The sequence below is a fragment of the Temnothorax americanus genome, unplaced genomic scaffold, assembly GCF_048541705.1.
Source record: "Temnothorax americanus isolate GAGA-0224 unplaced genomic scaffold, ASM4854170v1 Scaffold105, whole genome shotgun sequence".
NCBI lineage: Eukaryota > Metazoa > Arthropoda > Insecta > Hymenoptera > Formicidae > Temnothorax > Temnothorax americanus.
The window spans coordinates 359,548-370,465 of record NW_027509237.1 but is presented as its reverse complement, the minus strand read 5'-3'; the positions used below and the strand labels follow the sequence as shown (position 1 = coordinate 370,465).

Genomic DNA, 10,918 nt, shown 5'->3' with positions numbered 1-10,918 from the left:
TTCTTTCTATTTCCTCACTGTTTTTACCAATTACATATATTATTGTATCATCCGCATACATTTTTATACTACCTCCTTCTGGTCGGACTTTGATTATATCATTTATATATATAATAAACAGCAGAGGTCCCAACACTGATCCCTGCGGCACTCCGTATTCTGTGTCTAATAACTTTGACCATTGATCGTTAATTCGAACTTGCTGTGTTCTATTTCTTAGATATGACTTCAACCATTCCAGCACCGCTCCTCTAATTCCATATTGATACAATTTCTTTATTAACCTTTTCCTATCTACTGTTTCAAATGCTCGTTTAAGGTCCATAAAAATTACACCCACCATATCCCTTTCACTAATTATTAGTTTCCATTCATCTATAATTGTTTGAATCGCCGTTTCACAAGAATATTTTTTTCTAAACCCCGACTGATGCTCTGTTATAATCCCATTATTTTCCAAATACGCTTCAATTTGTTTCTTAACTACTAATTCTAACACCTTCTCATATATAGGCAGCATATTGACAGGCCTATATTCACTCGCCTTTTTAGCCTTCTCTACTTTTGGGATCGGTATAATCGTGGATGTTTTCCAGCTGTCCGGAAAACATCCTTTTCCTAAGGAACTATTTATAACATCAACAAATTTTTCTTTTATTACCGGAAACGATGCTTTTAATATATCACTACTTATTCCTTCTTCTGTGCCTTTTTTCCTTGGAAGATCCATGACAATTTTCTCTAACTCCTCTATGCTAATCATCTCAAACTTTTCCATAGTTTCTTTACTTTCTATATTACCTGTGATCTTTTCGTCTGTATCCTTTATGGACCTTATTACACTATCAATACTTTGTATATAATACATGTTAAACTTATCTGCTATCTGTTGTCCCTTAATGTTGTCTAAAATTTCAAAATCTACCTCCTCAACTTTTTTAGTGCCCATTATTGGTTCTCCTCTAACTATTTCCTTCAACGTTTTCCACATAGCCGTAGGGTTTTCCTTATTACAATCTATCATACTTTCATAATTTTCTTTTTTCTTTTTCTAATTAATTTTACTACTGCATTTCTCTCAATTTTATACTGCAACCAATTTTGCTCCGTATCGTCATACAGCGCCTTACCATATGCTTCATCTCTCCTAGCCGCTGCTTCTCTTAACTCGTCCGCGTACCATTTCTTTCCTTCCCATACTTTCGGTATTCGAAAATTTTTCTTAGGTGCTATAATGTCCAACGCATCTACTATATCGTCAACCATTTTCTTCGCTTTTATATTGACATTGGCATTTATATCTTGGTCTTGCTCCATTTTCTTTCCTATCAGACTAACAAATTCATCTATATCAAATTTACTATAATCCCTACTCTTGAATATTTTATATTTATTCTCGGCTATACTCATATTAAATTCGACTCTTAACCACGCATGATCTGTTATTTTAGGCTTATGAACTACTTGTACTCCTACTCTATTATTCGAGAAAAGCAAGTCTATCATTGTTTGACTACTCCTCACGATCCTTGTCGGCTTATTTACATACTGTTTCATACTTAAACTCTGCATTATCGTTTGTAGTTTTTTTGTATAGAACGAATCTATCATAAAATCCACATTAAAATCTCCTATTACCATACAATCTCCCCTAATTATTAGTTCCTCCACGACATTCTCTAGGAATCTCACAAACCCACCATCTAATGCGCTTGGTGAATTATACACCACCATTATCACACCTTTATGCCCGATCTACAAAGCTGTAGTAAACTGTAGTAAGCCTCAAGATGTAAGAAATTGACCAGTCACAGTCGATTATTCTCCTCATATTCGCCTGTAATTGGTCAATTTCTTACGGCTTGAGGCTTACTATACAGCTTACTACAGCTATTGTAGATCGGGCATTAAATAACTTATCATTTACTCCTATCGCCGCACACCAACAGTTCGCAATTATCTTCTTTATCAAAACTACCTCATACTTAATATCCTCTCTTACATACAATACAACACCCCCTGTGTTTCTATTTTCCGCATCACATCTAGTAGCCTCGCACACTCACTTCATTGTCTTCAATTTCCGCAGTTAATCTAGTTTCTGACAATGCTACAAACGCAGGATGCATTTTCTTCATAATTTGGTGTTGTATCTCATCTCCATGCGCAATCAGACTTTGCGCATTTGTGTATAATAACATTTCCTCTTTTTTCTGCCACTGCTGTTTAGTATCTTCCCAACCGGCTCTCCTCTTCTCCTCTTGTATCATCCTTTTAAGTGTCGGACACTCCGGGTCAATTGCGTCATGCTCATCACTTATTTTCAGATTATAGGTTTGAATTTTAAGTGCACAATTTATACACTTTTTCTTTGTCGACGTACACTCAGTCGCTCTGTGGTTTCCTGCACACCTGTAACATGCTTCATCTCTGGTACAGTTTCTTGCCATATGATAATATCCCCAGCATTTAAAGCATCTTTTAACATTGATGTGATTAAATACCGGACATTTTTTCCATCCTATATTTAGTTTTCCCTTGCCCAATATTACTTCATGGGTTTCCTCATCTGCTTCAATTATTACTGTTCCTTTTTCCCTTCTTCCTCTTCCAGTCTGACTTCCATCCATCTTCCTATCTTTAGTTACTCTCTTCACTATTTGCATATAAATTCCTTCCTTTTTTACTTCCATTTTGTTTTGCTTTTTAATTGCAACAATTAAGTCATTATCATTTAAATTCATTTCTTTCTCACCGATACCAACAATTTTAATCTTAGACTTCGATCGCCTCGACTCAGTAACGTTGAAATTCTCACCTAGCCTATCTTGCACTGCGGCTTTTAACTTATCCCTTTCCTCTCCAGTCCCACAACCCAAAATCACTGCTCCCTTACTTCCTTTCTTTAACTTTGTTATTCCCATATCCATATTCTTGATGTCTACCTTCTCCTTTATCATCTTCTTAGTGACCTCATTCTCCTGCTGTCCCTTAGGCTTAACAATAATAATATTTTCCTTCTTTTTTTTCTCTAGTTACTTCACTATAACTCCTCTGCTCTCCCCGTGTTGATCCACATACTCCTCCCCGTATCATACTTTTCATTTCCTCCAGTTCTTGTTTAATGTCTCCCATCTCTTCTCTAATTATCTCCTTGATCATTACTTTTATTTCCTTTTTACACGACATTTCATCTCTTACTTCTTTCACCGTTCTGATGAGCCAATCTATCTTTTTATCCAAGTCAGATGTTCCATTCCCGCTCATCGCCTTACCCCCACTCCCCGTCGCCGCACTCGTTTTCGTAGAGAGGGAGAGAGGGAGAGAGGGAGAGAGAAAGAGAGGGAGAGAGGGAGAGGGAGAGGGAGAGGGAGAGAGAGAGAGAGAGAGAGAGAGAGAGAGAGAGAGAGAGAGAGAGAGAGATGAGAGAGAGAGAGAGAGATATGCCCAAGCAATAGCTAAAGGGCAAAGAATGAATACAATATGCAATGAACACATGTAATAGAACCTGTTCATGCTCTCTCCCAAACAATACGCATTAAAAACTAAGAGAATAACGCTACGCAAAAATAACTACAAAGAAGAAAATATAGAAATACAGCAATTCGCAAGAACAAAAGTCCAAAAGACGCACTAATCAGATTCAGACGAAAGCAAATACTCACGAAGAAGGCTTTTAAATAATGCAAGAGAAAATGCAGATGTAATTTCATCGGGAAAAGAATGCCAAAATATATAAAAGAAAGTTGGAAGGAATTTCTATAGGTGACCGTTCTGTGAGCAGGAATATGAAAGATTTGAGGAGACAAAGCAGCAAGTCGGTCAGATCTTCTGAGTAATGGGTCAAGTGGAGTGAAAAGTTCACTTAAGTACAAAGGTGAAGACAAATAGAGTATCCGATACATCTGACACCCGAGAAAGTACCGCCTTCTGTTTTCCACCAAAAGCCATCCCAGGCGACGCCTATACTGAGTAATATGCTCATCCCGCCGCAAGTTATATATGAATCTAAAATAAAAATGCAGCAGTTCACTAGTCTCTGTACCCTGATGTTCAGTTCATCACTCAAGCCATGATAGACTAGGCAACAATAATCTAAATGGGGTAGAATTACCGTCATCACAAGCTTAATCCTTAGCTCAGTAGAGAGAGTTTTTACTGAATTTCAGCTTGTGTAACGCCTAGTGAACTTTTTGCGAAACATGCATGATATGTTTCCTCTAAGAGAGATTAGATTCAAACCAGACACCTAGATTTCTCACCTCACTAACAAATGGTAATTGTATGTTAACAATTATAGGAGGAAGAAGGTTAAAATCAATAAAGTTGACATTTCTACTACTGCCAAATATAATAACCTTAGATTTGGCAGGGTTAAGTTTCAGACTGTTTGCCGATGCATAATCGAAAATAGCATTAGCGTCCACAGAGATTAAGTTAAGATTGTGAAGAATGTCGGAAGGTGAACACGCACAATAAATCTGGATGTCATCGGCAAACATCATGTGTTCTGTATATAACAAGACCTTACTTATATTATTAATATACAGGGAAAATAAAGGTGGACCCAGCACAGAGCCCTGAGGTACACCACATAACGTAGATAGCCACGACGAGAGATTACCAGCATCATCGGTCACAGCCTGAGAACGACGTACCCGTTAAGTATGAATAGATCCATATGAGAACAGGGTCAGAAAAACCTAACTCTTTCAGTTTAATCAGAAGTTGAAGATGCGGGACTGCATTACGGTTATGCTAAATCTATAATACGAGTCGTAAAGTCGTGAGTCGTAAGAATTGACCAATCACAATCGAATTTGAGGAGAATAATCGACTGTGATTGGTCAATTCTTACGACTCACGACTTTACGACTCGCATTGTAGACCTAGCATTACGGTCTTATGGTTAGGATTAGGCAACGGATCTCCATTGGACCCGCGCCTTTATGCAATATTCTCACATAAGGCGTAAGACGCTACGGCAATGTTCGTGCGCTGGCCCTAACACTCAAAGATTTAGGGTTTACACTCATCTATTGAGTGTCATACCCAAGTGTTCAGAGTAAACTTTTAAATGTTCAGTATTTACACTCAAACTTAATTGTGAACACTCAGTTATTGAGTGTACACACTCAATATTTTAATCTATACACTCAATTTAAGTATAACTTTTTTTGGGTGTGCACACTTAATGTTTGAGTATAAACACTCACGATTTGAGTGCATACACCAAAATTTCAGAATTGAGTGTTAACACTCAAATTTAAGTGTAAATACTCAATATTTGAGTGTTTTTTCCGTAAGGGCTCTTTTGCTGGACACTTTATGTACGCGAAAAATCAGCCTTAAAACGAGATTCCCCTTATGGAAAAATACACTCAACTTTTGGTGTTAACCGTTAAAAAAACACTATAGAAAAACCCTTAAAGTTGGATGTGATTTCGGATTGCCAATTGAAGGTTAACCATCATTTGAAGTGATTAACCTTCAATTGGTGGTCTAAAATCACACCCAACTTTAAGAGTTTTTCTTTGGATGATGGATGTTTAACCTTCAAGTGATAGTCAATCTTCAATTAATGGTTAATCCTTAAAAATGACGGTATACACCCTAAAAATAAGAACCCTTAAATGAAAGTAACACCCAAAGAGAATAAACCCTATATTTAAATGTTCTTGATTTGCTTCCGCCGATAATGCATATCCGCAAAAGAGAACATCACCACACACTATGCAAAGTTTATATATATATACTAAATTGTTCGCGAAATCGCTGATTAATCCCGACGATGGGAGCGGGATGAGAAGGACGCGCGTGGAAGGTGTTCACTAATTATTCACTTTATTTCTTGTGTAACTCAGACCACAGTCTGAGCCGTCTTTAATATGAGAAGAGATTATACAGTCTGACCTGAGAGTGGTGGGCAGTCTTTCGGATTTCACTAAGCATAAGAAGTCTTTGTATAAGAAGTCTTTGTGTATCGTTCGTGAGTGGGCGAGGCAGTTATATTAATTGCCCTCTTCGTGATGAGTGGCCCGTGAGCTTTGGGACACGTGGCGGTCGGCACTCGCGCACATGTGAGCCTGAGTCGTCGTGTTGATGTACCCTGAGTAGAGCTGGATGTGCGGTCGCTTTACATGTTAATGCAGTATCTCAGCAGCTGTAATCACTGCGATGGGCACTTCAATGTGTATAGTCACAATCAAGATGCACAGAGCACACATCGTGCGTCTGATCATGGTGTAAGAAGAAAGGTGAACCATTGCGCATAATGGCGAAAGTCTGAGATTTTAACCAATCAGAGCTTGAGCTTTTAGGTAGCGCGCTCTATAAAAGTTTCAGAAATGAAATAAGACATGTATAACGCAATTTGGATAAAAATATGTTATATTTAATATATATATCACAAAAGTGTGTGAAGCATAACTATACAGACTGTTTGTTGCATATATGTTTGAGTTTTCTTTTTTCTTTTCTAGTACAGTTTTGTTGTCTTATCTCTTGATTAATCTGACGCAGGCGTATATACGTACAGGTTCGTACAAGGCACGCGATTACACAAGCGGGAAAAGAAACTTTTGCGCACGTGATGCTTGTTACCTTGTCAAATATACCACTTTCTTTGCTAAATGAGCGCCCATGAAGTTTTACAAATACTTCGTTCATAATACTGGCTGCTGTCTGCAAATCTTTGGAGGGATACATACAGTTTCCTCTGGATATGCAAGACAGCCAATTATCTGTCAGAGTTAGAGTTGACGTAGGAACACCTAATTTTGGGTATTTATGCCGAAATTTATGTGCAACATAACCAGTTATATAAATCAAAGCTTCTGTTTCAATTGTTAGACTAGCTATTGAAGTTTCAAATTCTTTTAATAAAAAATGCTTTAATGATTATTTTATTTGTACAATTTCAATTTTTTTATGTTACTGTTGATCATTTAAATTTAGATATACAATAAAATGTACATACTAATACATACATATTCATTGCTTCAGCGGGTTCCACTGGTAAACCACCGTGTTCACTTTTTGCTTGTTCGTCTCGCTCATCATTTTCTGACTCATTTCCAGTGCTTACGGCATTAGCATCCATCTCCGTATTTCTCTTCGCATAAGCAACAAGTTCGTTATAAGATGGTATTTTGGATTTGCTATACGATAGAATAAATACCATTAATACAAATTGCGAGGTAGGTTTTCAGTTTTCGGTATTATTCCGAAACTATTATGAACTGCACAACAGAATGTCGTGAAAAATAAATGCAAATGATTAAATGGATATATTTCTGAACTTACCGGGGTATCTTTTCTTTTGGTTCGTCAAGTTGTGGTATTGTTTCCTTTAAAATATTCAGCAATTCCGTTGGTATTGAGCCTTTTTTCAGCCGTCGAATCAGTAGTGGCAGATTCTTCGAACGTTGTTGTGTCCATTTCTCTTCGATGCAATCCGGTACGAAATGTCGCTCACATACTGCAGCTAAAAATAAGATTTCTTAATAATCTTTGGAACATGACAAATAAAACCATTTACCCGGTAATTATACAAAGCATTCGGAATATAAACTCACCACAGCTAAGTTTTATATCCGCTTCTTTTCTCTGACAAGCTTCGAGTCACTGTCTCCTTATTTCAGGCTCTTTTGGAAAATAACATAACAATACGTTGTAATTTTCTCTATTACCACGACCGGTCTGGCTCTTGCAATTTTTAACGCAACACACTGGCATTTTTAGCAATTGTTCACGATAAATGACACGAGGAAACTCAGTCAGTAGCCATATTGAATTTTACATATGTTCGCATAAAAGCTCAAAGCGTAATTGGCTGACTGTCCCCCACTACTTTTAACCTACTGCGCATCCATCGGAATGGTTCACCTTTCTTCTTACACCATGCGTCTGATCACTGCGCGGCCATTTGCACAATTGCCTCGATCGCGAGGAAGACGTTGGCGATGAGCGCGCACGTGCGGGCGCGAGCTACCCCGGTAATGCGGAGTCGATCTCCGATCGATGCTGCCATCTGAACGGGCGGCGCAACGGTAACGGAATCTTGAACATAAATAGAATGTGTGAAATCAACAAGGTCGGGAAATATTCAGGAGATTAAGTATACTGATGTTTACAGATAGAAACAAAATATGACCATTTCAAAAATTTTCTATGAAGGTAAGTATAGTTGTAAATTAATGGAGCACAAAAATAAAAAATGGTTATAACTCGGAAACAAGGTCAAATAAGATATAAGTTTATATGAACTTTTTTCATTGTTTTTGTGTCCTGAATCCACTACTGCAATACTTATTAGGAAACACCCTGTATATAAAATCTGACTATAAATACCAGCCTTTAATTTCATATCAGACTACGCATTGAAGATTGAAGAATATGAATTGAAGAAGAGTACAATTTGACCAATCAGATTTTGGTAAAACTCCACATTTAGGGCCTATATGAGAAATCAATTGAGAGGGGGTAAATTTTATGTATTTCTGCCCCCTGAATTCGAAACTGCTGATAAAACGTGGGGGTCGCTTGTATTTTCTAAGATATCATTGCTTATTTAAAAGTTATGAATAAAAATTTTGAGAAATATAGCAGTTTCTGCCATTACTAAGGGAAGTAATAATTTACTAATATGTGTATAGACAGTACACACACGTAGGCGGGGGAGGGTTACCGCTTAGGTGGAGGTGAACCTTGTTTCGCCTAGAAATTTGAAAACGCAAATCCGTTAATGATAGACCTCGTTTCGCCCTATAAGCAGAAGTGGGGTGGAGTGGACCTCGCTTTGCGTGAGTAATTTTCTGGACAGCATTATACTTTCCACGCAAAGCGACCCACACAGCACACATTATCTGAGGGACGTCCTACAGACATCATTTTGGGACATATCACAATAACCGCAGGACATCCCAAAATGGTCTCAAATATACGGTGGATATCCAGCAGATGCACAAGTGTCCGGCTATTTAGTATCTTGATGACGTCCACAGGATATCTGAGGCAGACCGAAAAATGTCGCAAGATATTAATTATATGGGCGCTGCTACTTTTATAAATATTTAAGATTTCACTCCTAGGAATAATGAAAATACTGCCAGTCTAATTGGAGTGAAATTTCACTTTTCGAATAAGTGAGTTATTCATTCTTTACTTGGAGTGATTCTTCAACTCTGAAAAGAGTGACATGTTCATTGAAGAATTATTCACCCAACATAAAAAAAATTATTTATTTCGAAATTTATTGCTATTTTTTAACTAAATTTGTTTCTTAAGATGCAGTCTATGATTATAAATATTTTCTCGTATTTGAAAAATACACTTACCTTGATGGGATTTGAACTCGGGACCTCTGCATCGTGAGCCAACTGCCTTACTACTCCTAGACTACTAATAGACTACTCCTTAATTTGATGTAAGCGTTATATATAGTCTACATATGTCATAACCAGCGCAAATATATAATTTTTCAAAAATCATCTTAAGAAACAAATTCAGTTTAAAAAGAGTAATAAAATTTTGAATTGGATATATGATATAATATTTCTCAATGTCGGGTGAATGTCGGAAACCAGTGCCGGCTCATTATGAAATTTTTTTATAAAATTATATATTTTTAATTATTTTTTCAAAAAGAAAATTGTAAATCTAATAATAATGATAAAGAATAAGGACTGGCTATTAAGCTTTGGCCCAATATTGGGCGGCACTTGCTTGCCAAGCCTCGGCTACCCAAATTCGAGTAATAGTTGAGCCAGGCTTGGGCATTAAACGTCGGCAAGCCGACACTTGTGCCAGTCTTGGCCCGTTTCTCGAGTATCGGCGTTTCCTACCTAGGAAATTATTTCTAAATTAAATTAAAAATACTTTGTAAAATTTAGAAGTTATTTAAGAGTTATTTAAGTTTAAAGTTGATAAAATTAACATTATCCCTTATAGAGAATCGACATTTTTGTTGTAAATATAAATAAAATATAAATAATAAACCAGGAGAAAGAGGACTGCAAGCGCAACGCAAGGCAGGTGATCGCAGAAAAAATAGGAGAATAGGTACGAAAATGCGAAGGAGAAAGGAACCGGATAGAATGGAGAAAAATCTGGCAGACAAAGAAGAGGCACAGATGAGAGCGGCACGAAAGAGAGAAGAGACAGGATGGATTAAGGAAATTACGAAGGAGCTAAAGGAAATCGGGCGTGAAATTAAAGAGGAAATAATACGAACGGGAATAAAAATCAAAGAGGAGCTGAGAATGCTAAAAACCCAACCGGAAGTGGAGGAAAAGAGGATGGCGGAGGAAAAGGAAGGACGAGGGGAGAAAAGGTGAAGCGAGGGATGGGGAAGGGACTGGAGTGAGAGATCGACAGACTCAGAGGGAAGGATCATGGAAGGGACTGATAATAGTCGTGAGGACAAGAGGAATCGGGAAGCTAAGCAAGAGAGCCAAGGAAGAACGAGGGCGGCAGAGAAAAGGGGTGACGGAGGAAGAGAGAAGAGCGAGAAGGAATGGAGAAGACCGCCGGAAAGCGACAGAAGAAAGGAACAGGAAGAGGAAAGGAACAGGCTGAGACGAATGATAGAGGAGAGAGAGGAGGAGATAAGAAGAAGAAGAGAGAAGAGAGGGAAGGAGGTGGAGAGAAAAGAAGAGAGAAAGAGAAAAGAAAAAATTGAAAAGAGGAAAAAGAATCTGATCTGGAGGAGAGTGGCAGGAGAAGGGCCAAAGGAAAGAAGGGTGATGCTGGAAGCGATAATGGAAAAAGTAACAGGAAGAGATATACTGATAAGAAAAGCGTGGGAGGTGATTGGCGTGGATGGAAAGATTGTAATCTTCACGGAATTGGAAGAAGAAGAGGACAAGGAAGAGGTAATAGAAAGAAGTGATGAGATATGGAGAAGATGGGAGATTGG

At 37.8% G+C, this 10,918-nt stretch overlaps 1 long non-coding RNA gene across 1 annotated transcript; it reads right to left on the bottom strand.

Moving 5' to 3' along the window:
• Positions 1-7,305: 7,305 nt before the first annotated feature.
• On the bottom strand, positions 7,306-9,614 carry LOC143903484 (uncharacterized). Its single transcript, XR_013258722.1, has 4 exons — positions 9,339-9,614; positions 8,756-9,010; positions 7,578-8,061; positions 7,306-7,486 (listed from the first exon to the last, which is right to left on the bottom strand). It is a non-coding gene; the product is annotated as an uncharacterized LOC143903484 (long non-coding RNA).
• Positions 9,615-10,918: the final 1,304 nt, after the last annotated feature.